The sequence below is a fragment of the Protopterus annectens genome, chromosome 5.part0 (assembly GCF_019279795.1).
Source record: "Protopterus annectens isolate FY-2018-M chromosome 5.part0, PAN1.0, whole genome shotgun sequence".
NCBI classification, from domain to species: domain Eukaryota; kingdom Metazoa; phylum Chordata; order Ceratodontiformes; family Protopteridae; genus Protopterus; species Protopterus annectens.
The window spans coordinates 1,260,300,777-1,260,328,413 of record NC_056735.1 but is presented as its reverse complement, the minus strand read 5'-3'; positions in this window follow the sequence as shown (position 1 = coordinate 1,260,328,413).

Genomic DNA, 27,637 nt, shown 5'->3' with positions numbered 1-27,637 from the left:
CAATGTGGTGTTTCCCTGGGGGTGGATGACTTCCCAAAGGATACAATAATGCATTTTTGGAATTTGTTTCAGTCCATGATTTTGGCACAATTTATTTGGGAGAAACGTTCCTGCAAGATGGCTAAGTCATTTAGAGATTCAGTGAATGCTCCTAGCTTGCAGTCATGTGGAAACTTAGGCAGATCCCTTTTCTATTGGCTTTTACTTCAAAAAATTAGAAGCCAAACAGGACAGGTCACAGCACAGAATCCTGGGGGACAAGACTGCTGATTGGTCTCTTTTGTGGAGGTAACTTGTTCTATCTGATTTCCTGATTCCTATTTGTGAGCCAGTTGGCAATCCAGCAGGTGACATAGGGTAGTTCTTTTTTATTTATGTCTCAGTGGAGAATTGTGTCAAAAGCTTTGGCCAGGTTGAAGTATGTGGTGTGTACCATCTTTCCCACATCCCTTTTTTGATGACTTTTCCAAAAGGGTGTTAGGGGGTACCTTGCAAAGCATTGAGGCCTGTCAACCATGTCATCCCAGGCAGACAGAAAGTGGATCCCCTTTTTCCACATAAACAAGCAAAGGGTACTATGCAACAGTAATAAATGTGGACTACCTGAAGATGTTTGATGCTATGGATCACACAGTACTACTTTACCATCTAACAGAGGAGTGACTAGACTAATAATACCAGGTTTGGTTCACAAATGATCTCACCTACTGAAGTGAGGCTTTTACATGTTAACAACATTACTCTGAGCTCAAGGTGATCAATGACAGGACAGCACAAGTACCTATCCTAAAGCATTTTCTTATATTAGTTCCCAGACTGGCACCTCCAAACCAAAGTTGAGATTTAAATAAAACATTTTCCAAAGTAGGCTACAAAAAAAAATCCTTTTCATAGACTCTGAACTGTAGCAAACAGCCTACACAACCTCTTTACTACATGTACTAATGTTAAATGGTACTAAAGTTTTTCACATAGAGCCACAATGTCAACTATTAAATCCCAGTACTGCGCTCACATCGATCAGTCACTGTGGAGTGTGCCCCTTTCTAGCTTTCTGTTGAGCAATGGTCCCCCTTTACCCTCCATTGCTACAGTACTGCCTTTCTTATTCATTTCATAACAAAGTATGCGCAAGCAGAAGATGCAATGTTTATCCAGTGCACCAGCGACTTGGCACTGCTGTGTAAATCAGAAAACCTGAACTTCTTTACTCAAAACCTTGAAGTGGGCTTCAATAACTTAACATAATGCTTGAATGAGAGCAGAATAAAATTAAACAAAAAAACAAAGTTATCAATTTTGGTAAACAGGTGTCAAATTCATCTTTGTAGTCAAGTCACATCTCATAAATACATCAGGGGTTTCATTAGTAATGTAAATACATAAGAGCCTCTGTTGACTATAAATTAAATTTCCTAGTCCATGATACAACAGTTATAAAGCACATTCACTGAAAACATAGTAGAGTGTACTGGATAATTTTTTTTATCTTTTAACTTGAAGGGAGAGGAAGATAGCTTGGCCAGTTCAGCTGGCTTGAGTTCTCCATGATACCATATATGTATCAGCATCTTTATAGGTTGACAGGAATTTATAATATGCACCATGGAGATGAATGCATGAAGAGGCATGCACATACACAGCTGCTGTCTCAGAAAAGCTTTAGCTTTACTAAAGATGGTCATTCACTTAGTAATCATGTGACTCAATCTCCATTAACCTTAACTCTCTCAAAGGCACAATAATCTCAATTGCTTTCAGAAACTCTGTATAGTCATGTCACTCGCTGTATAGAGACTGCAATATGTACCATAAGCAGACATACTGGAGCAATCATGTTGGAAATTTTAATAAAATTATTTTATAAAATACTAAAGACAACTTTAGAGACTTGGCTTTGTTAGGATATTTTCACACACAAGCGTTTTATGGTAATTTAGTTATTTTCTACTAAATTAATTTACAAGTTAACAACTTGTACTAAATGAGTAATGTTTTTCAGAGGTGCTCCTGCATATCTGTGCAGCCTAATTTGCTTGTCTCTTATTTAGCACCTCTAAGCACTGGAATGTCGCACTAATAGCCTGCTCTCATCTTTACATTCAGCAGCATCTTCTGACTCCCACTTGCAAGAAGAACACAATAGTAGCAGACCCAGCAATAATTTGATTGTCCCTTGTTTAGCACCTCTAAGCACTGGAATGTTGCACCAGTAACAGCCTGCTCTCATCCTTACATTCAACAGCATCTTCTGACTCCCGCTTGCAAGAAGAACACAACAGTAGCAGACACAGCAACAAAACCCAGCTAAAAAAGCAACATACAAACCTGACCCAACAACTTTAGAGCCCATGATTAAAGAAGATTACCGGCATTTCATTACGTTACAACAGATGCAACTGTGATAGAACCGTAAACGGTAATTCAAAAAGTTAATATTGATTTATAAGCACCTTCACATTTTGCTTGCTGCCCACCTCCACCTTACAGTGAAAATCAGGTCATTCACTTCCACATCCCCAGGCAACAAAGACAGATTATAAATTCAAAGTCATGAACATACCTCTCAAATGTACCTCATTACAAGGAATGTACCTCATTTGGGGTCTTAAAAAGTTCATGTTCCTCGAAGTTCCTCAACGTTCCACATTGAAAGACTCTGTCACACATTCAGTGTCAGGATTTTTTTAAGTGAAATCAATTGTAAATAGAAGTGAATCATATTAATTCATTAAAAGATCTTCTTTATAAGTAAAACCAGATTATTATAACCATCCTATGACCTTCCTAGTTGAAGTTGTTAGTAAGCCATTAGTATGTGTTCCACATTTTGCCCATTTGTTCCACATTATGAGGGCTAGTGTTCTTCATTTTGGACATGGAAGGTTGAGAGCTATGGTCATGAACATAGCTTACTATTTTTTTCAAACTCAGTTTCAAACTCAATTATTTTAGGAGTGCCAGTCACATTATACAGGCAAATATTGTTGAGATGCTTCCTGGACTGGAATAACAGAACGGGACATGCAACAAAAAGATGAATAAACATGGGGCCAGATTCACGAAGGCTTGCACAGAGTCTAAGACTAGAGTAAGACTCCATACAGCCAACATGTCTGCTGAGCGATCCAGGAACAGCCGGCAGGGGCGTGCAAGAGAGCTCTTAAAATGACTCTTGTACTGACAGGGTTAGTTTATGCAAATTACCTCATTTGCTGCTGAAAGCTATGGAAATGAGGTAAATTTGCGATCCAGGAAACACTAACCTGTCCGAGCAAGAGTAGTGTTATTTGTAGAAATGTACTCAGTTGGCAACTGAGTACCGTTCTGCAAATAGCAAAATGGAGCCATGACAGCTCCAAATAAAGGATGCATCCAGTTGAGGAAGCATGCCAAAGGCCAAATATATGGCCATTGGCATTTTTTCCATTGCAAAATAAAAAAAAATAATTTATTTTTTCCTCGATCTCCGATGTTTAAGCATAGTGCAGCATCGCTCAAACGTGCTGCGCTCTAAAAAACAGAAAAATAAAAAATAAAAGCCACAAATAGGGATTTTATTCAAAATATTAATCTGCCATGCAAGTGAATGTCAGGCTGTAGACAACATGGCTACTGAGTAGAGGTTGCTAATGGGGGAAGCTCAGTCTGAGAGATGTAACCAAGCATTAGTAGGTAATCCTATGCAAATGAGGATAAGGATAGTGAATCCCAATTTTTCCTGCTATGTGAACCATGTCCCTAGAGTGTAAGAGTAGGATAAGGGGAGTAACAGAGTAGAAGATGGGTGACATCATAAGGGGGTATGTATCAAAAAGACTGTAAGCTGATTGGAGCAGAGTGGCATGTGTTTGCTGTGAGTTACTCAGGACTAAAAGAGGTGTGTCTACAGTTGTCTAAACTGAAATCCAGAAACTGAAGGTGTATGCCGTGGCTATCACTGAAGTTTCTTGCAAAGCTGCTTACACTGTATGCACACGTGTGCGCGTGTGTAAACCCATCTAAGCCTGTGTGCATGGGTGTGCACCCGTGTAAGCCTGTGTTAGGCCATCTAAGCATGTATACACGAATGTGCACCTGCCTAAGCCTGTGTAAGCTTGTGTAAGCCTGTGTGCGTTCATGTGCGCTCATGTGCGTATGTTTGCGCTTGTTTGTGTGGTGCTGTCCCCTGTGGAAAAAGAAAGGGAAAAGGAAGGAAAAGATGTAGTAGGAAGTTAACCAAGGAGAACTAGCAGAGCTGCCAGGTGAAATTAATCAGAATCAGCCAATTACACAGGCAGTACAGTAGCCCAGCCCAGCACCTAATACTCTGCAAATAACATTCCCCCATGTTTTTCTCAGAAACACTGCAACACTGCAGTCAACAAAGAGAAGTGAAAACTTAAAAAGCTTAAACTGAGACATAAAAATGTTAGGGGCTGCCATTGCTGTTATAAGACAACATGTGCAAGATGTTGAGGGTGGTGCCATTATGAATGCTGCTGAGCAACCCAAAGTGAGGAGACGGAGAAAAGTGTACAGACCCAGGGTAACCTACCAGAGGCTACCTGAGCTGGAGATAGTGGAGCCTATAGAGTGGACAGAGAGCTCCTGCAGGAAATTGTTGAGCTGTGCAGGCCACACCTCACACACAGAACCAACAGAGGGGAACCCATCCCAGTGGAAACCAAGGTATGTGTTGGCCTAAGAATACTAGCAACGGGTACCTTCCAGAGACCAACTGGTGATATGATAGGGATTTCACAGGCATCAGCATCAAGGGTACTGCACCAGTTCCTGAATGCCATGTCAGCACATGTCAGTGATCATGTATATTTCCCCAATTCCCATGAGGTATTGGCCAGCAATATGTGTCTCTTCCAGCAAATAGCAGAATACCCTGAGGTAGTGGGTGCAATTGACTGCACGCACATACATATCAAAGCACCAGCTGGTGAGTGGGGTAGGGCCTACATCAACCGCAAGGGCTTCCACTCCATCAACTGTCAAATTGTGTGCGATGCCCAGGGCATAATACTGAATGTGTGTGCTGGCTGCCCTGGAAGCTACCATGATTCCCATATCTGGCATCTGTCGCAGCTCTACCAGACATTTGCAAATGGGGACATCCCTGATGGTCACCTAGTGGGGGATACTGGATACGCACTGGAGCCGTGGCTGATGACACCCATCAGAAATGCACACACACTTGAACAAGAACTCCATAATGAGGCACATGCACAAACACGAAATGTAATCGAGCATGTGTTTGGGATGCTCAAGTCATGGTTCCAGTGCCTGGACACATCTGGTGGAGCCTTGCAGTACTCACCAACTACAGGTACCCAAATTGTCATGGTATGTGCCATGCTACACAATATGATCCTGTGAAAACAGCTGCAGCAGGAACAGCATGGGGCAGGGCCAAACAGCCCCCCCACCATTGCCAAGGCCTGCACAGGCACAGCGTGACTCAGAGGAGGAACAAACTGAGCCTGCCCCAGTAGGCAGAAGGAGGCGTGCCCAGTATGCCTTGTCCTTGGCCAAGAGGCAATGCATAGCACATACACTGGCTCAGTAGGAACCCTGGAAATGATACCTCTCTCTGACTCGCACATAAAATAAAAGGGATGCCTAACTCGACACTACCTGTTTCCAAACATGTATAGGGAGTGTAGTATGTGCATCTGACATAGGCAGCCCTGCAGCACCACCTGAGGCATGATTGCCATGTTTTAAGCAATATAAAGCAGTGCTAAGCAGCTTTTACCAATATCTAGTATATGTAAACAAAATTGCTCGTGCAATGTTGGCCAAGGTCGGGCAAAGTTGAGCAAAGTCAGTTAAACATGCTCATATCTGCTTTACTGTTCCTTAAGCAGTCTGGTCTGGCCAGCATGAAAATAAAAAGCAGTGACAGAGCTTGAACCCAGGATACTGTGCACTATAGTCATAGTACTGAACCATTAAGCCATGATAGCATTACAGTGGCACAGACACAGCAGGATAATTGTACACTAATGCAAACACAAAGCAATGCTGTATCATGCCCCTAATGAGGCAGATGGGTAACCTCACCCACATGCCTATGCAGACAGAGAACATCAGGCCAGGCGTTGTGATGTGGGTTGTGTAGGCTATGAAGTCGCAAGCTAATATATGTGACAATGGATGTTAAGATCTGTAGTATAGTAGTATGCCTCAAGCCAGTACGATAGGCAAGAGTACAGACTGTAGTGGTGTCCTGTACATAGCAGTGCAGGCACAGCAAATGTGTATAAGTGTCAGGTGAAACCCACATCCTACGTACACTCACAGTAACAATCAGGTGTGCCCATGGGTAGAAATGTACAAAGAATAGCTGCCCCCTCCCTGTATGTAGAAATGTTGATAGGTCTATGCAAAGTGTCTCATGGAAGCCCTGCAGGCACAGCATCATCCCTGCTGATCTATGACACAAAGGTGAGCCCTGCTGTAGAAATACACCTTGATTTACCATACACATATAGTATAAATGTGTATTCTGTGCATGCTCACACACTCCAACAAATGTAGTGGATTTCATTCAGTATCACACTGAAAGGTAATACTGGGCATGCTCACACACTTAAAGAAATGAAGCAAATGTCAGGCAAGAAGATACTGAAAGGTCATACTGGGCATGCTCACACACTTAGGCTAAATATGGATGTGATAATAAGGGATCTATGGACAAATGTGTATAGTCATCTCTACTTCCAGAAACACATTCACAAAGTGGTCTGAAAATCCTGCTATGTGTTCACACAAACTGCCAAGGTCTGTGCATGTAGGTCAAAGGAGGTTGACACTACTCAGCAGTCAACAGACCTGTCAGAGAGTACCACAACACACTTGCAATGAATCTGACTAGGCACGTTCAGCAGCTAGAAAGACCAATGAAGTACCTTAACAAGAGGATTACTGGCCTGAAATAGTTGCCCCATGCAACAAGAATGAATATCACCCAAGCTGTACTCTGTTGCATACTGTCTACGCAGGAGATCTCTGCCCATCAGACAGGTCCATGTCATGGTTACACTCAGATCTGTTCTGAGTTACAGCTCATTGTCACTAAATGTACAGAGCCAACTGATATTGGAAACATCCTGGCAGATAGGATCAGTGTTAACTTTACCCCCCTCTCACCCATGAAAGAGCACATGTTTATAATGGAAGACAGCAAAGTTGCTGTCATCATGGCTGCACAGGTAAAACACACTCTCCGAAGCCCGTATCACAGCAGCCATGGGACTAGATAACTTCCCAGGCTGTGTAGTATCTACTACCCTGAAGTAAACATTAACATGGAAGTTCTGTGGCTACTGAAGTTTTCGGAGGACTGCAAACTAGGAGCCATCATTGTAAACACTAAAGATGTGGACATCCTACAAAAGGGCCACACTTAGACAGATGGCTGTTGCCCAAGCCATGGGCTGTAGCTCAATGCCAAAAGGTGCATTATCATCACCTTTGTTAAAATCTCTGTGGCCAAGAACTACAACATAGGTGGTAGTATACCTCACACTGTAAGTGTGACAAGAGACCCTGGGTCACAGGTGGACAGTGGATACAACTGTGATAAGCACATTTCCACAGTAGTCAGGAAACCCTCTTATGTGGCACATCTCATGACAAAATGTGTCTCATGCAGAATAAAAGAGGACATTGTTCCCCTCTACTCACCACTCACTAGAACTATAAAAGAGTACAACGCCACTGTTGCTATGTACCTCACAAGACATCTATAACAACTGGAAAGCCAGTAGCAATACCTCACAAAGAGCATTAGTGGCCTGAAATACATGCCATACACAGACCATTGCAAAATGCCCCATCCGTACTCCCTTGCATATCGCCTACTCAGAGGTGCTCACTGTCTAACATACAAAGCTATGTCAAACATAGAGCTGCTGGATATGATCCACATAAAACACTCACAAACACTCTGACCTTTGGATCCAAAACCACGAGTGAAATACAAAGGGAAGGGGTGTAGCCATTTACCTTATGGATATCCACACCTTCAGGTTACTGGCACAGCATGAGGCCTTGGAGACCATGCAAGTGCAACTAACATTGGGCAAAGCTGCCCATCAGATTGTAGCCTGCTACAGATCACGTACCTTGTCTCAGGAACCTCACTCAGTATTCCGGAGAACAATGGCAAATATAGAGGTCCTATCAAACACCATTATATGAGGAGATTACAACTACCCAAACATTGAGTGTGTGAATTACTCATATACAACGTCCTTTGCCCAATGTGTCCTACAGTTAAGAAACTCTAACACCCTGGAATGGCTGGTCAGCATGCCCACTGCAGGTGACAACATACTGGACATGATCATCACCAACATGGGGTATCAGTGTTCCACAACAGAGATAAACCCCTCACTGGGAATATCAGATCATGAAGTAATCACACTGGATATCCACATCTCGCCCCCACACCCAGTCAATGAAACCACTGTGAAGACATTTGCAAAAGCAAACTGCACACTTCCCAAGACCAAAGTGGAAAGTTCCGAAGACCTCTTGCAATAGGATAATGGTATGCAATCTGCAGAAACATTTACAAGTGCATCCTATGAGCATCTGCAGAGATGCATGGAATGAGACATCACAAATAAAACCAAGATGCACTCCTCCAAAAATAGGGCAACAAGTAGGTGGCTGTTGCCCATAAATAAGCTAGACAACAGAAAGAGGAAACGAACACATGATAGATCCAACTTCACTAAAGGAAAGGCATCACTGATAATTATCAGGAAGAAACAATGATCGCTCATAAAATAATCCAAGGATGGTTTCTAAAGACAAATAGCCAAGGAATGTAAGAATATCAACCACAAAGCCTTCGGTAGCTATTCATAGACATGTAGGTGTCAACTTCCAAATATGCTGTCAGCTACTGAAAAAAGGAATGAAATACACCAAACCAACTTTCATTGCCCACATCCAGGGGGACAAGTTCAGTGTAAACTCCCCCCCCATCACCCCCAAAAGGACCTGTGTCCATCACACAAGGATGCAGAGACCCAGACGTCATGGACATGCAGGTAAAGACAGGCCTCACCAAAGCTAAGAACATAGCATCAATGTGACTGTATGTTGCCCAGGCTGCGTCTTACACTAGACCCATAAGGAACTACACACTCACCTACATTCAATGTCCAGACTCAACTATATCACAGGCTATGTACCCAAAGAATGGCATAAACTAACAGTCATCCAGCTCCACATAGGGTGTGCTAAAACAGAACCTGGAAACCATTGCCCAATATGTCTACTCAGCCGGGACTACAGAGCTATTGAGCCAATTGTCATGGAACCCATACACTGAGACATTGGAGATCTCCAGACACTGGACTCTACACAACTTCCCTTGTTAAAGGCAGAGCCTGGCTCCCAAACCTAGTTGACTTATTTAAAACAGTTACCATAAACATAGATGGAGGTGAAAGTAGTCCACACAACCCACCTGGACCTCACTAAGGGCTTACTACAACATTCCCCACTCTGTCATTATGGACAAGTGTACCAGCTTGAACATTAACAGCCATGTCACAGGATGAGTGGCCAAGTGGCTCACAGATCAAACACACATGTTCATAGTTGTGGGTGCCGTGTCCAACTCTAAGCCAGTCACAAATGGCATCACACGGGTCTTGGTCCTGGGACCCCACCTGTTCAGTAGATACTGCTCAGAGGTACAGAGATGCATGGCAGGTGTATGACTGAACAGGTTTGCAGATGAATGGCAACTGTGTTCCATAATCGACTGTACAGCTGACACAGACATACTCCAGAAGTGTCTTATAGAGACAGATACCTGGTGTCAAAACAATGCCCTCAAGCTGAATGGCAAAGAATGCATAGTCATCCCCTTTGGGTAAAACAAAGTGCACACAAATTACCACATAGGTGGTAATCCAGCATGTACGAAGAAAGTCATTATGGCCCTGGGGAAACAGGTAGATAGTAAACTCACCTTTGATGATCACATGCCCAAAGTGTTTAGACATTCCTTCAATGTAGTGCATCTAATGTCACCTAATGTAACCCACTTCGTATACTCTGATGCTGTCACCATCCTACAAATATACCTGTGGAAAGGATAGTCCCCAGTAATGTTTATAGCGCGTCATGTTAATGCGTACTCTTGTAGTATCATAAAGTAATTAAGTAGGGCTTTGAATCCTGCACTGGACAACTGTGTGTGTATTTATGTGTGGTCTCCTTGGGAATGAGCAACCTTTTAGGAGAGTATTAAGAGACCTCAAAAGTGGTAAACTAACCTTTGTCAAGTCTGATGATGTTACCATCCTACAAATATACCTGTGGAAAAGAAAGCTCCCAGTAATGTGTATAGCGCGTTGTGTTAATGCATGCCCCTGTAGTATTATGAAGTAGTTAAATAGGGGTTTGAATGTTTGTGTGTTGTCTCTTTGGGAAAGAGCAACATTTTAGGAGAGTAGTAAGAGATCTCAAGAGTGGTAAACTAATCTTTGTCAAGTCTGATGATGTCACCATCCTACAAATATACCTGTGGAGAAGAGCACTCCTAGTAATGTGTATAGCACAGCGTGTTAATGCATATTCCTGTAGTATCATGAAGTAGTTAGATAGGGGTTTGAATCTTGCACTGTTTGTGTGTTGGCTCCTTGGGAAGGAGCAGCATTTTAGGAGAGTAATAAGAGACCTCAAGAGCGGTAAACTAACCTTTGTCAAGTCTGATGATATCGCCATCCTAAAAATATACCTGTGGAAAAGAGAGCTCTCAGTAATCTGCATCGCGCGTTGTGTTAATGCGTACTTCTCTAGTATCATGAAGTAGTTAGGTAGGGGTTTGAATCCTGCACTGGACAAGTGTGTGTGTGTTTGTATGTTGTCTCCTTGGGAAAGAGCAACATTTTAGGAGAGTAGTAAGAGACCTCAAAAGCGGTAAACTAACCTTTGTCAAGTCTGATGATGTCACCATCCTACAAATAGACCTGTGGAAAAGAGAACTCCCAGTAATGTGCATAGTGTGTTGTGTTAATGCATACCCCTCTAATATCATGAAGTAGTTAGGTAGGGGTTTAAATCCTGCACTTGGTGAGTCTGTGTGCTGTATGTTTGTGACACTGTTGGTCAATGTGTTGTGGGTTTTGCTTTTACCACTGTATGACATATAAGTATGCATTGCACATGTGAGCTAGCTGTGTGGTAAATACATATCTGTACATGATACCTCAATGAATGCATGCGTGGGAACCCTGCTTTCTCCAAGAACACAGCTGTCATCCTTGCCAGACTGTGCTGCTGCTTCCCGGTTTGAATCCCGCAGTTGGTGAGTGTGTGTAATGTATGTTTGTGACACTGTTGGTCAATGTGTTGTGGGTTTTGCTTTTACCACTGTATGACATATAAGTATGCACTGCACATGTGAGCTAGCTGTGTGGCAAATACATATCTGTACATGTTACCTCAATGAATGCATGTGTGGGAACCCTGCTTTCTCCAAGAACACAGCTGTCATCCTTGCCAGACTGTGCTGCTGCTTCCCAGACCTTAGGTCACATCTGTATGCTTGTGACAAGCTCAGCCACTGCAGTGATCCCTGGCCTCGGTCATCTGTGTCACACAAAGTCATTACGGTTCCTATTGGAATGTGTGAGTGAGGGTCTATGGCCGAGGTATATGTCAGACCTGTTCAAACGCAGCAAAGTCTGTCAATGATGACTATTCATAACAGGTGTAGAACAACCTATGTGGATATGCATGCAGACCCCTCATTGCTTATGTGATCCACCAAGGGATTCCAAAATACCTTTGGAAATGTGATTAACAAAGGAGAGATGACATAACACTTGGTTGCATGTACACATCGGTACCTGTTTATCATGTTGGTGGCTACTACCTATGTGGTACTGTGGGGATAATATGTTCCGTAAAGGTGGATGACTATGCTTAGTTTGGCTTATAGCTTTACAGCACGGGTTTGACAACAGGCATCTGTCTGCATGATACCCTTGTGGAGGATGTGTGTGTCATCTGGAGAATGCATTATAGGCCACAGTATGCATTACCAGATGTGGACGGACATATCCCTACTATGATTGCTTGTACCTAAGAGAGCTATGTGCCAAACAGGAGTGGTCTCAGTAATGGGTGTAGGTGAATACCAGTGGTTACTGGCATTGTATAGTACCTGAAGGATCCAAATGTTGCTGTGTGTCCTACATCTGTGTGTCGGTTGTCAAGACATCATCTAACGATTGGTTATGGTCAGGCTGTTGAAGTGATGTATACTACCAGAATGCAAAACAATGATAGATAGTAACAGTATCACCCACAGCACAGTGTCAAACCATGTCATACACATGTGTAGTCAGGTTCCGGAATGTGTGTAGTACAATGTATAATGGCCACCAATAGAAACTATGGAGTGTTACTGTATAATACAGAGCATGTCAACCTGGCCATGTGTCCACTATGCATGTACATGCAGACAGTGCACATCCACCATGTTCACAAATGTACACCTGCAAATCTGTGCTACACACATCCCACACATACTGTCCACTCTCTAAAACATGATGCTGCCAATACTGCACACATCAGCCAAGTGGCATGTGGCCAGACAATACACAATTGGAACCAACACTGGTGTAAACAACACTACAATGACAATCATAGCTTTAATACATCATGCCTGCTCAGCTACACCTTCAAGCATATCATTACACCCTACTGCTGACAACATGCTAGCATTGCTATACTGCTATATAGACACCCTGTGCATCAGCACCATGGTAGCCTGTTCCTGCATCAATGTTACAGATGACAGGAGGCAGCACAGGTTTCATCATATGCACAGGGTGTGTTGTTGGTTTGCCAGAGGCCTACAGTGAGCCATCCAATTGACATGTGTGTGTGTGTGTGTGTGTGTGTGTGTGTGTGTGTGTGTGAGGGGCAAGAATACTGGAATGGGCCAATGTTGTAATGTGTGTGGGTATGTGCTAGCCCTAGGTGTCTGGAGTATGTGTGTGTGTCTGCATGCACACAGTTCCACCATGTGGCTGCCATATATGGGCATTTGTGGGACAGCCACAGACTGTACCTGTGAGGCTTTACAGATCATCATCTCTGGCCACGGATATGGTACCTGTGCCTGGCAGGGGTGCTACTGACACTATCAGGTACTAAGCCAGACTGGGTAATATCCCCAGAGGTGGATGGATATACACTGGACACAGGTCCCTGCTGGGACTGTCCAGAGCCATGTACACGTGGTCTTCTAGGACGTTCTATGAACAGCCCACTCCAAACATTGCTGGGGCTGGTACTGGCACTAAGGGAGTGGCTGTGTGTTGTGGGACGTCTGCAGCAACTGCCAGCTGCTAATGTTGCTGGCATACATCCATGTCAATGTCTCAATCGTCCCGCACTGTTCTCACACATGGACATGACATTGCAGAGGATATCTAGTGTCTCACCCCAACGTCTATCAGTGACCTCGGTGTAATGATGGATGGTACCTGCTAGATCACGGATACTGTCAATGACGGCGGGTTATGTGCCCTCTGTGCCCTTAGTCCCTGTCTGGTGTACCATTACATACGTGCCTGTGCCTCCATTACAGCCTGGAACATGCATGACATTGTCAGACCTGTGGCACGTCTGCCAGTGGCATGATGAGCAGCAGTGCTCCTACGAGAACCCATGGACATCTGCTTATGTAGTACCCTTCCAGACATCTGGGTATGGCTGCTGTGTTGGGATGCATGTGCCATGGATGCCACACTGTCCTGGCCATTGCCAACTGTATGTTGTCCCTCAGCTATGGGCATTGGTGATGGATGTATTGGCAGTATGAGTGTATGCATGGATGGGGTGGACAGCTGTGTACTGTTGATTGATGGCCCAACGACAGACCCTGGCAAACACGCCTGTGCCTCAACACATCTATCTTCATTATCACTATGTGGCTCAGTGACATCACTTTCCCTGCTGCAGTGAACCAGCCCTAACACAGCACCTGTGGGAGGAAGACAGAAAACACACTTTAAGACCTGTAAATGATGTCGGCACACATGCACACATGCACAGATGCACACATGAACACATGCACAAATGAACACATGCACACATGCACACAAATACACTCCTCACTGCAGCAGATACCCACACACACCACCAGCAATCCAAAACATACTCAATAGTGGTTGAAGGTGGGTTACAGTATCACAAGGCAAACAGTCATATCACATGTGTCAGCATGCAGAAAATGTATTGCTCAAGACCATGCAGTGTGAGTGTAGACAGCTCTTGTTAATAACAGTATACATGGCTTTGATGCATGTGTGTTGTTGTTCAGTGATTGGCCTCACCTTGGAACGCAATGTGTACATGGACACAACATTGCTGTGCAAGTATTAAAATGTCTGCAATGTCCTGTGCACCATCACTCACAGGTATACATACCATGGCTGGATGTGTATCTGTGTGTCACATAGATATCCATTTCTGATTACAGTGTCTGTGTCTGTAGCAGATAATTGTGGACACAGGTTTAGCACATGCATGCTATGTATACACACAGGATGAGTGGTGCATGTATACATGATGGAATACCATTGCTCAACATGGCCATTGTACAATGGTTATGGTGATTGTAGGACACATTGTGGACATGCCAGTGCCAGCCATGACATGGCATGCTACAACATGACTGCAACATTAAACATCATACATACCCAATGTGTGTCATGTGACCTATACACTCAATAGTATATGTGTCACTTTGTACAAATGGTGATTGCTATGCATATTGTGTATAGGTGCATATGTTTGCACACACACAACATTGAGGTGCATAGCAATGACTGCTATGTGTAGTACTGTGGTCACTGTAACTGGATGGGGTGTAGTACCATGAGCCATCATTATCATGCATCATGTAGTCACTCAAGGCTACTAATGTGTGCCAGACCGCCACTTAGCATGCTGTACCTGAACTGCAGTACCGTGGCTGCATTCACAATTACACAGCCACTTGTTACATGGGTTTGTAAGGTGCCCAATAGAGAGCATTGCCTAACATGAATGTGTTATGTGTTGAAGAGTGTCGCACAGCCCCATGATAGACCTCTACCCCTCAGGTATATTATGTGTGCTGTGTGGATGACATGTGGGATACTGAAGTGTGACCTTACAGCGGGTGTCTGGATACACCATGTGTAGCATGTTAAGGTGTACTGTGTATGACAAAGTTGTGTATGTTGTGTACATGTGTATCAACTATGCCTATCCAATGTCCAGTACGGTGTTGCCACAATTGTGTGTGATGCTCTGTGTTTTGCATGTGATTGAGGCAGCTACTAACATTACTGAGATGTGCATAGTCTCACAGCGAACATGCACAGCATGCATTATGCATAGGTGTGTTATGTGTACATGGCCTACACCTCAAATATGACATGCACATTTCATTAGCAATATTAAATTTATAACACACTCACCAGCATTGACCGACTGCCTTGCTGTCACACCAGAGGGACCTACAAGAATATGAGACAATTTGTCAGTGGCCACAACTGTGGAATTGCTACTGTGAGTTTGCTAAACTACAGTAATACAACAGTCGACAGTCACAGGCATACAGATTATATTCCAAATATCAGTATTGCACAACACTAGGCAGAACAACTGCTAAACACACAGTACACATCTCACATATGCATAATTTACCAATACAGGTAACAGTAGTCTACAGATAGGGCATGTTACCTGCATGCTCCAGGTCAACATGCTGGGTGGCTCCAGCCTCCATGATGACACATGTATGTTGCTGTTCCTGTTGTTGGCCAGGAGTCACCATGCTTATGAGCAGCTCCTCCACTCTGGTGAGGGGGGGGATGAATGGCTACCCAACCATCTGTGGCAAGCTGTTGTCTACGAATATCAGATGCATGCCACCAGACATGTCTAATTAAATCAATGCAGTGATGGCGTACCTGCTCATATGTCTGGTTATGCATACCACCAGACATGTCTAATTAAATCACTGCAGTGATGGCGTACCTGCTCATATGTCTGGTTATGCATGCCTATGTCATTTACCTGACAAACAAGATCTTGCCACAGTGCAGTCTGCTCATGCTGGTCCTGGCTGGTTCTAGAGAGCAGCAGGGTGTAGTGCTGCACCAGGCTGCTGTGTATTTCCTGTTCCTCTGCAGCTGTATAACACAGGTTGCGTTGGTGGGCCATGTCCCTGGAAGACAATTAAACAATATGTGTGAGCAAGCCATGTGGCACACAACATTCTAAAGTACAGATATCAATTAACTGCCATATATAGCATCCGATTGGCTGTCAGAGGATACTCACGTTCAATACCACATATTAGTGCTCAGGCTGCAACTGGCTGACAGTGCCTGGCACGCTCTATATATCAAACCATGTTCTGCACAGCAGCAAAGAGAAAACTGTATGTAAGACTATACACCAGTACATGGCACACTTTATGTGATACAACGCACCACCTAGCCACAGGAGGTATATATCAAGCTAATGCATAAAGAAATATGTCATCCATTGCAATGAATGTAAAGTACAGTTACAGTATTACAAGTATACCACCCTAGTCGTTGATGGCAACCCCCTGCCTAACATATGTGCACAGTTATTAATATAGGTGGCATACTGCTGTACTAGACTATACATGTTGCTAGATACACACGTATACCCTGTAACACACATATGATTGAGGGCATGGTACAGGCATAATTACACACACATCAGATATACATACAACACACAAATGTATGCCAGCCCAGATGAGCTTTACTTGTGTACCATACAGTACTGTGTGTCACTACTTACAAAACCTTATGCCTGAGGTATGTAATCTGTGAGGACTACGGGGAACACACAAAACAGTGTTTCCAAGCAATGTGAACATACACCATACTGTACTGTTTAGGCCTACAGCTTCAGGTAGTACTACAGTTCATATGGGAGTTGGATTCACCAGCAGTACCACTCACTAAGCATACATGTATTGCTTTAGCCTACAATGGGACACCATAGTCGACAACAAGGCACTATGTCACACCGTATGCCATACTACTTTTTCTGCCTAGCAATAGCATACACATCTTTTGCTGGGATCACAGCTAGGACACAAACTACCATGACAGAAACAATTTCACACTAAGCTACCACACCTTTACAGACCTTGCACGCATTCACCAACACATTCACCATCACACTCATTCAACCTCACATAGCAATTATTGCACTAAGTACATGTGTGTGTGTGCATCGTGTCATAGGTAGGTAATACGCTATTGGCCCTAGGGCCTACAGCAGCCTAGCCATATGCTACCCTGGCCTTTGACACACATGTAATTTAATTTCACTTGCCCCTGTCAACCAGAGCCACAGAGGTGAATCCCGGGGTGTATTTCCTATCTCCCAACCAATCATCAGGAGTATTTTATGACAACTGCTAATGAAGAGCTTTGTTTGCTATCGATAGGTGGTTTGTTCCAGAATATGGCATGTCTCTGAGATAGGAATCTATCCCTCCAGCATGTGCTGTTTAGTGATCTGATAAGGTTTAGGGCCCTAGAGCGTGTATCTCGGAGGGATTGTAATATGTTTACGTGGAGGATGTCCAACAGCTATGGGTGTGACATAGCTCTGTATGTTAGGCAGAGGTCACCTCTGGGTAGGTGGTATGCAACACCGTCTAGCTGTGGTTTTGTGAGTCGGTCTGAATAGGGCATCTGTTTGAGGCTGGTATTACTCTTTGTGAGGTATGTCTGTGGCCTTTCCAGTTGCTGTAGTTGTCATGTGAGGTACATACCACATGGGACATTGTACTCTATAATGGGTTTTAAGTGTGATGAGTAGAGGGGAACACTGACTTATATTTCCCTAGATGACACACCTTTTGTGATGATGTGTACCACATAGACAGAGAACATGACTAGTGTGGCACTGTGATTATCAAAGGGGAGGCTACTGTCCACCTGTGTCCCATGTTCCCTTATCACACCTTCAGTGTTAGGTAGACTAGCACCAATGTGGTAGTTAATGGGTACAGTGTTTTGGAAAGAAGGGATGGCACTGCAGTGTCAACACTGAGCTTCAGTCCATGCCTTGGTCACCAGGCACCTGTCGCAGTAAGTATGACCCCGTGTCTCTCTCTCTCTTTCTCTCTCTCAATTTATATATATATATATATATATATATATATATATATATATATATATATACACACATACATGCATATATATAAACATCCATTGCTGTACATATAGATGCACATATAGGCACATATACAGTCCACTTTTCATGGTGGGAATATCAATTATTTGACAGTTGTGAGATATACAGTTAAGTAATAATATTGCACAGTGTTGTGCAGAATGCATCGAAGGTGTCCTCAGCCCATGTAGCTTTAGCAGGCCTCACTGGCTGCAGCACTGACAAATCATGCCCACAGCATTTATCCACCACATGTCAGATACCAGCACTGCATGCTGTTTTCTTTACCACACACTACAACCTACATAGAAATATGCACATAACAACCTTCAACAATATATATATCTGTATATATATATATATATATATATATATATATATATATATATATATACACACACCCTTCACAAACAGTTGCAGTATGTCCCTTGCCTTATGCACATGTACAGATACATATAGATACGTACTGCTGCCACATATGGATGATTCACAGTATGTAGAGTACTCTTCAAAAACATCTACTACATGCGAGCAAATGCATATGTGTTACATACCTTTCCTTTGTATTTCTCTATTTCGTCTGTTTTTAAAGGAAATCATTTTTTGGGGGGTTTCTCTGTCTGTTGATGTTGCTCTTTCTTTTTCTGTGTCTGTCTGTTTCTGTCTCTTTGTCTTTGTCTGTGTCTCTCTCTTGCTCTCGCCCTCTCTCTGTTGCTGCAATGATATTATTGCATGTGTGGACAGCAAGTACAGCCTGCTTTTCTAGGTATCTGCACATGTGCATGTGATGGCCTCTGCACCAATTGGTGCCCACCATTTAGTAATTGCATGCAGCCTGCTGTGTGGTAATTGCAGTACTCATTGTCATAACAGCCCACTGCTATGAAATGCTGAGTTAGGTAGGCGTAGCCCTTTCAGCTTTCCAAGGTGGGGCCCATGCTTGTTTGCTGTGGGCATCGTTGTGTCAGTCAGAAGGTTGGTATACTTCTTATATCTGAAGCTAGGGTTGTAGCCAGTGATTTACATGTTGTACTCAAACCTGACTGTTGCTGCTTCTAGTACACACTTGTCAGTGTAGAAGGAATATGTACTTTCTTTTCTAATTAGACAATTAACTGCCATGCAAAAGTCGTTTTTGCAATATATTCTTCTGGCACATGAACTGTTTGTGAACTACTATACTGTAAATATTAATGTACTCACTTCTGAACAGTTTGTGTTTTTTTTGTGTTGACATTAGCACAGGCTGCTCAAGAGAACTGGACAAATTTCAGTACTGAGTATGCCTACCTACATCCTTGGTAGAGCCTGAATACACAGGTGTATTGTTCTTTTGGGTAGGGGTGCAGAAGTACAGAGAGCATTATTTATTGTTGTGTGATGTTTATCTTGCTGAATATACAGGGTTGCTGTGTACCTGTTAGTCTATCAAGGCAAGTAGTCTGTCTGCGTAGCTCCCACCTGTGGACATATCCAGATGGCAGCCAGAAGTTAGCCTATTATTTTTTGTCTGTGCGCCACACCGGTCTTTTCAGCACTGCAACATTGGTATTGTCACAGTTGGTTGCTACCAGTACATGGCTACATCCTTTGATATTTCTGTGTTGTACTCCTACATAACGGTATGCTTGTGGGACTCCTTCCAAAGCTATTTGCAGAGTGTGTAACAGCAGAAAAGCTGATATGCCTGTGTGTTTCTGCCTCTGCCAGGCCTCTGATACACTCAGGTATATATTTGAACAGCCTCAGGGAAAGGTAGATATAAGTGGGGTACACCTGTAATATATTACAGACATTAAGTTCAGACTGTGAGAGAATCAGAGCATATGTATTAATACACCTTTTCTGACGTGCATGCAGTGTGTACTCTTACTTATTGACATTATTCATTAAGTGTAATTCCCCACTTTTCTGCCTAACATCAGTACTTTTCAAAATGGTTCAGAGGGACACAGCTAACAATTGTTTACAAATCAGGGACATCCCTGACAAGCAGTCACAGTTGGGAAGTATGGCCTCTGCCCTATTCAAATATGCCAGTGTTTATCCTGCTCTGATACTGTGTGGGTTTGTAAAGTGCTACTGTAACATTATTTCTGCTAGAATGGCTGGTTCTCTTTTCACAGTCATGTCATGCAATTCCACAACAACTGCTGGTAAAGATCCACAGAACAAGATTTGTGTTATGTCATTCCTATTTTCCCTTTACAATCACTCATTGTAATGCATTATATATTTATTACAGCACCAACTTGTTGTATGTCTAATGTGGCTTAATGGTACTTCATGCAGTGTAGTGTGTCCAAGATCCGGAGTTCGAGACCAACAGAGGTGTTTTATTTTGCTGCTCAGCAGAAAAAGGGCCCTGCCATGCAGAGTGACTAAGGCACTTTTAAGCAGTTGTAAGTGGGTTTGAGTGGATTTGCGTGACACTTAGCAATACTTAGCTAAGTGCACACAAGCGCACACTTACGCAAACCCACTAACTACTGCTTAAAAGTACTTACTCCCGCTAACCCCCGCACTAATTTCTTTAAAAGAAAAGAAAATGGGGAGATAGGAAAGTGGTGAAAAAGGGGGCACAAAGAGGGAAAGACAGTATGGAAACCAGCTTGGGATGTGCAGGATGGGTGTAGGGAAGGTCCATAGCTGCCCATTTCTTTACCAGCAACAGCTGTGCAAATGTTAGAAATTTGGAGTGAAATTTGAAACCTTCCACCCCTGAGAGAGGGGTGAGGACAACAAAGTATGTTGTGCTGCCAATTATAATTATCAGTTTACATGTCCAGCGGACATGTGTGCGAAATGGGCAGCTATGTATGGGGCGTGATTTTTTTGCGGGAGCAGATTGCCCATTTTTTTTTCAGGTGAGATTGGAATGTGAGGTAGGGGAAGTAGGTATGTTGTGGGAGGTAGGTTGGGGAGGTAAACATACAGGACAAACAAGATGCATACAGGGGTGGAATATGACACATGGGATGGGTGAACACAACTGATGGGGAGGGATGTTTGGAAATCGCAAGCCCATGAGCCCACAGATGGTAACAGTGGAACTGAATTCCCCACCCATGGGCAGTCACCACTGCACCTTCACAGGCCGGAGGGTGGCTGTGCTGGGGACTGCGTATGAGGGGCAGGCTCACCCATGAGTCGCGCCACTCTTGCCTCGAGATGGCGTAGGGGATCAGCGACTGAAGGCTGGCTCTCCCTACGCATCACAGCCCAGATCCTTCAGAGGGTGACAGATGGCCCTCCTCCACCCACACTTGCACGGGGGATGAGCCCCATCCCCTGCAGTGCTTTCACCCGAAGGTGGCACAGGACCAACGGAGGAGGGGGGGCTCAGGCTGGGCACCGGACCTGCTGGTGCCAGGTGCAATCACCAGCTGAGGAGGGACAGGTGGGTCCGCTGGGACTGGCCTTCCCATACGTTCTGTGTTTAGGTGTATTTAATGACAACATAGACAACAGCATTCCAAATTAGTTGTAACAGCATGCAGAAATATTCCCATTAACCCAACACACCAGGGTTCCAACAGTTGAACAGCAAGCATAACACATGCATATATTGAGCGACAGTGGACATTCCAACAGCATGCAGGAATGATTGGTGGCAACAGGCCACCAAGATTGTGGTGTTTGAACAGGGCACATGCATCAAAGTAAATGCAGATATTTATAGAACAATAGGACATATGTCCCAACAAATGTTTTGAGATTACACATACCCATTGAGGTGTGGAATTGCATTGTTTATGCACATACAGTAGGGTGTAAAAAGATACCTCCATTAACATCTTTTATGTACTTATAGTTTACACTACATTCCTATTGACTGCAGGTGTATATCCCCTACATGTATTATTACACTAGGCAACGTGCATTAGGTTGTGTAATGGTTTTGTCTAGTTCATTGTATAGCTGACCTATATCTGACATACTAACTGTCCAGGATGCAGATGTTACTGCGGCGTATTTATTTATTTTATTTATATTTATATATCTACATATCTGGATGTGTTCACGTGACATTTTCAGTTATATTTCTACAACCCCCTACATTTCTAGCAGCACACTCACATTTCTAGGGAACACATTAACAAGCTACTCGTGTGCCAGATTTACCTATGCATGCCAGCCATTAAGCAACTGTTGAGGACTGTATATATGCTTCACAGCTACTGGCACTCCCTTCATTCACTTTATTTGGGACTGCCCAACTGTGGGTTGACAGCGCTTAATACAACAGTACTATTTATATAATGCAAGAGTACAACAACATTTCAAAGTAGGTGACACGGACACACTCCAGGTATTATACCTTTATTAATTACATTACAAACTTTTCTAGAGGCTCTCTCATTTATTTGATATTACAGTGCATGCAGAAGACTTATTCAAGATGTGTTATACCTTTATTAATAGGTTACAACACTCTTTTTCAGGCTCGCTCACTTATTTTATATAACAGTACATGCAGAGATATTATTCAGGACTTATTTTACCTTTATTAATGGGTTACAACACTCTTTTTCTGGCTCTCTCACTTATTTTATATAACAGTACATGCAGAGAAATTATTCATGGCATTTTATGGCTTTATTATTGGGCTACAACACATTTTGTTTCAGGCTCTCTCACTTATTTTATATAACAATACATGCAGAATAATTACTAGCCTGCCTAGTGGTGCAGCCTTAGCAGCCTATCTGCATAGGCTTGCTGATTCACAGCACAGACACCTGCAGCTTTGAAGTAAATGAAGGGATATTGAGACATACCTATCCATTATATAGACTACAATAGCATTTCTTACATACTTCATTGCATGGCTACCTACTCAGTAGTGGGGCATCTTGCATGTCATGGGCCTCCTGTATCCATCGGTTCAGTAGGTCCTGTGTCCATCTCTTCAGGTCTGCATGGTGGTGATGGACCTGCTCACCAGTCCGAGGGACGCCTGTGGCACTGGTGAGATCATGAGCTAACCTGTTCCAAGCCTCCGCTTTGTACTCCGTCCCTTGAAACTGGCCCTGCAGGAGTCTTGACTCATGATGGTGGACAAGGAGCCAAACCATGAATTTTGACTCCTCGATGCCCCACCGTTGCGCTCGAAAGTGAGTACCCTCTCCAGCACCGGCCATTCTGACTGCAGATGGGAGCTACAATCAGTTATTGCGAGTATTCCCGCCTATGGAGTTTAAATATGCCTCATTTCCCGCACTTATTTGTGATTGGCCATTTTTGAAAATTCTCAGCTAACAGCAAACCTGCTTAGCAATGGTTAAACTTCCATTTATAAGTATATGTATGTTAACAGTGGATGTTTAGGTTAAGCTGTCATGGCTTAGTGGTTCAGTACTTTGATTATGGTGCACAGTGTCCCTGGTTCGAGCCTTGTCATTGATTTTTACTACTGTCCAGACAGGCTAGGGGGTGTGGCTGTGTTTAGGTGACTTTGCTCAACATTGCTCTACGTTTCTCCATGTTGTCCGATGGTGCACTTCTTAGCGCGGTGCACAGCTCCGCGCAAACCTATTGCACTAGGTAAAGCATTGCTTAGCTATGGGCAACTATATTGTGCTAGGTAAAGCGCTGCTTAGCTATGCGCAACTATATTGCGCTGGGTACAACGCTGCTTAGCTATGGGCAATTATATGTCAATATCCTTAATGCTGCTCACCTTCTTATATTTATATATATACATTTTGTTCACTAATACATAGGCCATTTCAATGCTTTTTACTAAAATTTCATTCATGTATGTCAGGAATTATTGTATATACTAATTTAAAACATAAAATAGAAAGGGGAGTAGTGGGACTAGAACCGGGAATGCCTCCTCTTTGTGCAAAGGCTCTACCACTACACTATTGCTATTTGGCTTAATTTGCATAAACATTTCTTATTATGCTCTTCGATGTCAAAATTGCTAACTGTAGCTAAGCAATGGGCACACACGAGCAAACACACGCAAATACGAGCAGCTATATCGGGAATTATAAAAAAAATATTGTTTACATTTTACAATTACAAAGGGGTTTAGTATGTGGGGATGTGTAGTGTTTGCTATGTGTACATTTCAGTGGACTCGCTCATTGCATTTGTCATTTTCACATTAATATGGTTTCAGGGGTGTGGATATTTGGACTGCTCGGCAGTCCGACACGCCCCCTGCAGTCTTACACACTCCGTGTTAGCCTTCCAGTTGAGTCAGCGCACCCTCATGAATATGCATGGTGCGCTGATGTCATAGTCTTAGACGACAGTCTCCGAGTAAGACTTGGTTAGTCTTACACAGAGGATTACTGAATCCCCCCCATGCAGTTTAATCTGATTTGTTTACTCAGTTACGTAAATGTGCTATGCTGACACTAGAAAAAGTAACAGCCATAGGAAAAATCCTGCTTGTGCTAAAGTGTTATGTTACTAAAACACCAACTCACTATTACAAGACATAAAACAAAAGGATTCCACTAATTCTAATCAGTTATAACTCAGTCAAGGCTTTATCCAGAGGACTGTAGGATTGGAAAACAATACTGCCTTGTATATAAGGTCAGATAGTAGGTGAGTGCATGAATAGGTGTGCCTTCTTTAACGGTTGGGTGTCGGGCTGCCAACTCGGCACCATAAAAAATCCACTGCCAATCATTAGCAGACCGGAGTTCCGCTGTGGTGACCCCTAACCGTGAAAAGCCAAAAGAAAGTTTATATAAGGTCAGATTGACAGACTTTCTTATTTAGCTGACTGGCTTTTGTAATATTGCAGTTACGTGATGATCAAAGGCTTTGAGCAGTCTATTTGATACCATAAGACTTCAGTAAGACTGCCCAGCCTGTGAGAATTATAAATGGCGGATGGCATTATGAAGACCTGCAAATGCTACATACACTGCACAGGTGGGAATATGATAGATTGTTCCAAATATAATGCATCCTGAATCAGGGACAAAATTAGGAGGCATGTACCTTTCATACTTTATTTCTTTATTTATTTAGTTATTTCATTTAACATTTGTTTACCAGGAAGGTCTGACTGGGACAGAGCCCATGTTCAGCGGAGGCCCAGGCAGGAAACACTCCAGACACATGTCTTTGAAATGGTCTGTTTTTGCCTACTTTGTTAAAGTTCTGTTATATCCTTCCCCTCTGGCCCTGGCCATGGCTGTAAAAAGTCTAAGGATCAACCCACTAATCTAATTAGCAACTAAAACTTGTATGTAGTGTAACTTGCTTTGTGATGTGCAATGCATGATAAACGGTTAGCAAAAGTTAACGGATACATACAAATCAAGCATAGCAGAGACCTCTACATACATAACAGCAAACAACTTATATATTTTTATATATTTTATGGGGGCCCACTTGTATGAAGCTCTATCTGACATTTAGATTAAAAAAAAAATAGTAACCCCCGATGAAAAAAAAAAACTTTATGCATGGTTTCAGCATAGCATCATGTTTTTTTTACCCGATCTTGTCATACAACACACCCAAGCTCAGTTAGGTATACTTTGTCTGCTTAAAGCAATAATTTTACTTTGAGAGAAGCAAAGCTGGCACTATCCTACCTTATTCTGGATTGGGTGAAATGGTCTGGAGAAAGGACTAGCTCAGACAGATATATGGTGCAGGTCTTTCTGCTGCAGAAGGACTCCCATTCAGTGAAGTGTCCAGCGAAAATAAATCGAGGGATCCAGCACTAAATTTTGCACAAGCAAGAAAAGGAAAGGGAATTTTTACTGCTGGACCCCTATTTATTAGCCAACAACAAATAATTTCTGTGTCAGGGGTGGAGGTGTTAAGTTAGTGGTGTCTTGGATTGGATGCAATGGCTTACTTGATTAAACACACAGAAAATTAGCTTGTTATGGAGAGGAAAATACAGAGAGATTTGCAAGCTGATTTTCTCCGAAAACTAAAATACTAACACCATGTAACTCCATGCTGAAAATTAAGCTGACAAGGTACCTGACACAGTTCTGTTACTTTTTCAACTTAATTTTCAACAGTGGAGTTACTATCTGACTGCAAAGTTAACTGTGTTGGGAGAAGACACTGGGGTTAACATAATGGAATTCCTATTGTCTCATAGTGTGCGTGGTGTTAAGCACAGTGGTGCCATGAGAAGGAGCTCAGGGTTAATGTGTTAATCACTCACTCTGATGAAACACAAATTATTTATCTTTAGCAGACACAGCCATGGTTCGAATCCAGGGAGTGATACTAAGCTATATGCACAATTTTAAATAGGATTTTGGAAACATGTGCAGAAACAGTAAGGTAGTGTTAACAAACATTCCCCCCACAGGTCTTCCAGGTAAGAGAAGTAGAAAGTAGCTATAAGACGGTTGAATTATACACTGTGTACAAACATACCATTGGCCAAACCAAGGCCATAGGGTATTGTAATAATACCTGTAGAGTAATGATTAGAGCAATGATCATTAAAGTTGTGAGTACTGCAAGGATATGCAAGTTGTTAAATAACATCTCTATCTCTATCCCCCACCATATCTGCAACAATAATCTAAACACACAAATCAATGGATATGATTTACACCAAACCTACTGTTGGGACATATGTCCTATTCTTCAAAAATACTGAAATGTGTTTCAATGAATCTTCCATGTTGAAATACTATCATTGGTGGGCTGTTGCTATCAATGTAATCTGCATGCCGTTGTAATGGCTACTGTGGTGCCATATATGTATGTGTTCTGTTTGCTATGCAACTGTTCCAAATCTGTTGTTTTGGGTTAATGGGAATATTTATGCATGCTGTCATAACTAATCCTGGATTGTGTTGACTATTACTAACCCACAGATGTTCTAAAACTGCAACACCATAGTACGTTTGGGAAGGCCGGTCCCAGCGGACCCACCTCTCCCATCTCATCTGGCCATGGCACCGGGACCCATCACATCTGGGACCCACCCCAGGGCCTCCTCATCTTCTGGTCATGCACCATCTTTGGGTGGAACCACCTCAGGGGATGGGGCTCATTTCCCCCCAGGAGCAGGCACGGACAGGATACCATCACCCAAAGTGAGGTCCGGGGATTGGTGCGTACTGAGCTCCAAAAGCAGTTTGGAGATCTGCTATGCCAGTTTGAGGGCTGTGTGGTGCAATTAGAGGGTCAGCCTGCCCCTCCTGCTCAGCCCCCAGTACAGCCACCTTTGGGGCCGTGAAGGTGCAATGGTGCCTGCCCATGGATGGGGACCTCAGTCCCACTGTTTCCATTTGGGGGCTCAAGGGGTTCCAATTTCCAAACACCCCTTCCCGTCCAAGGTGTTTACCCCCCACATGTGTTATATACCACCCCTGTATGCTGTCTTGTCTGTCTTGGCTGTCTTCCTACCCAACTTACC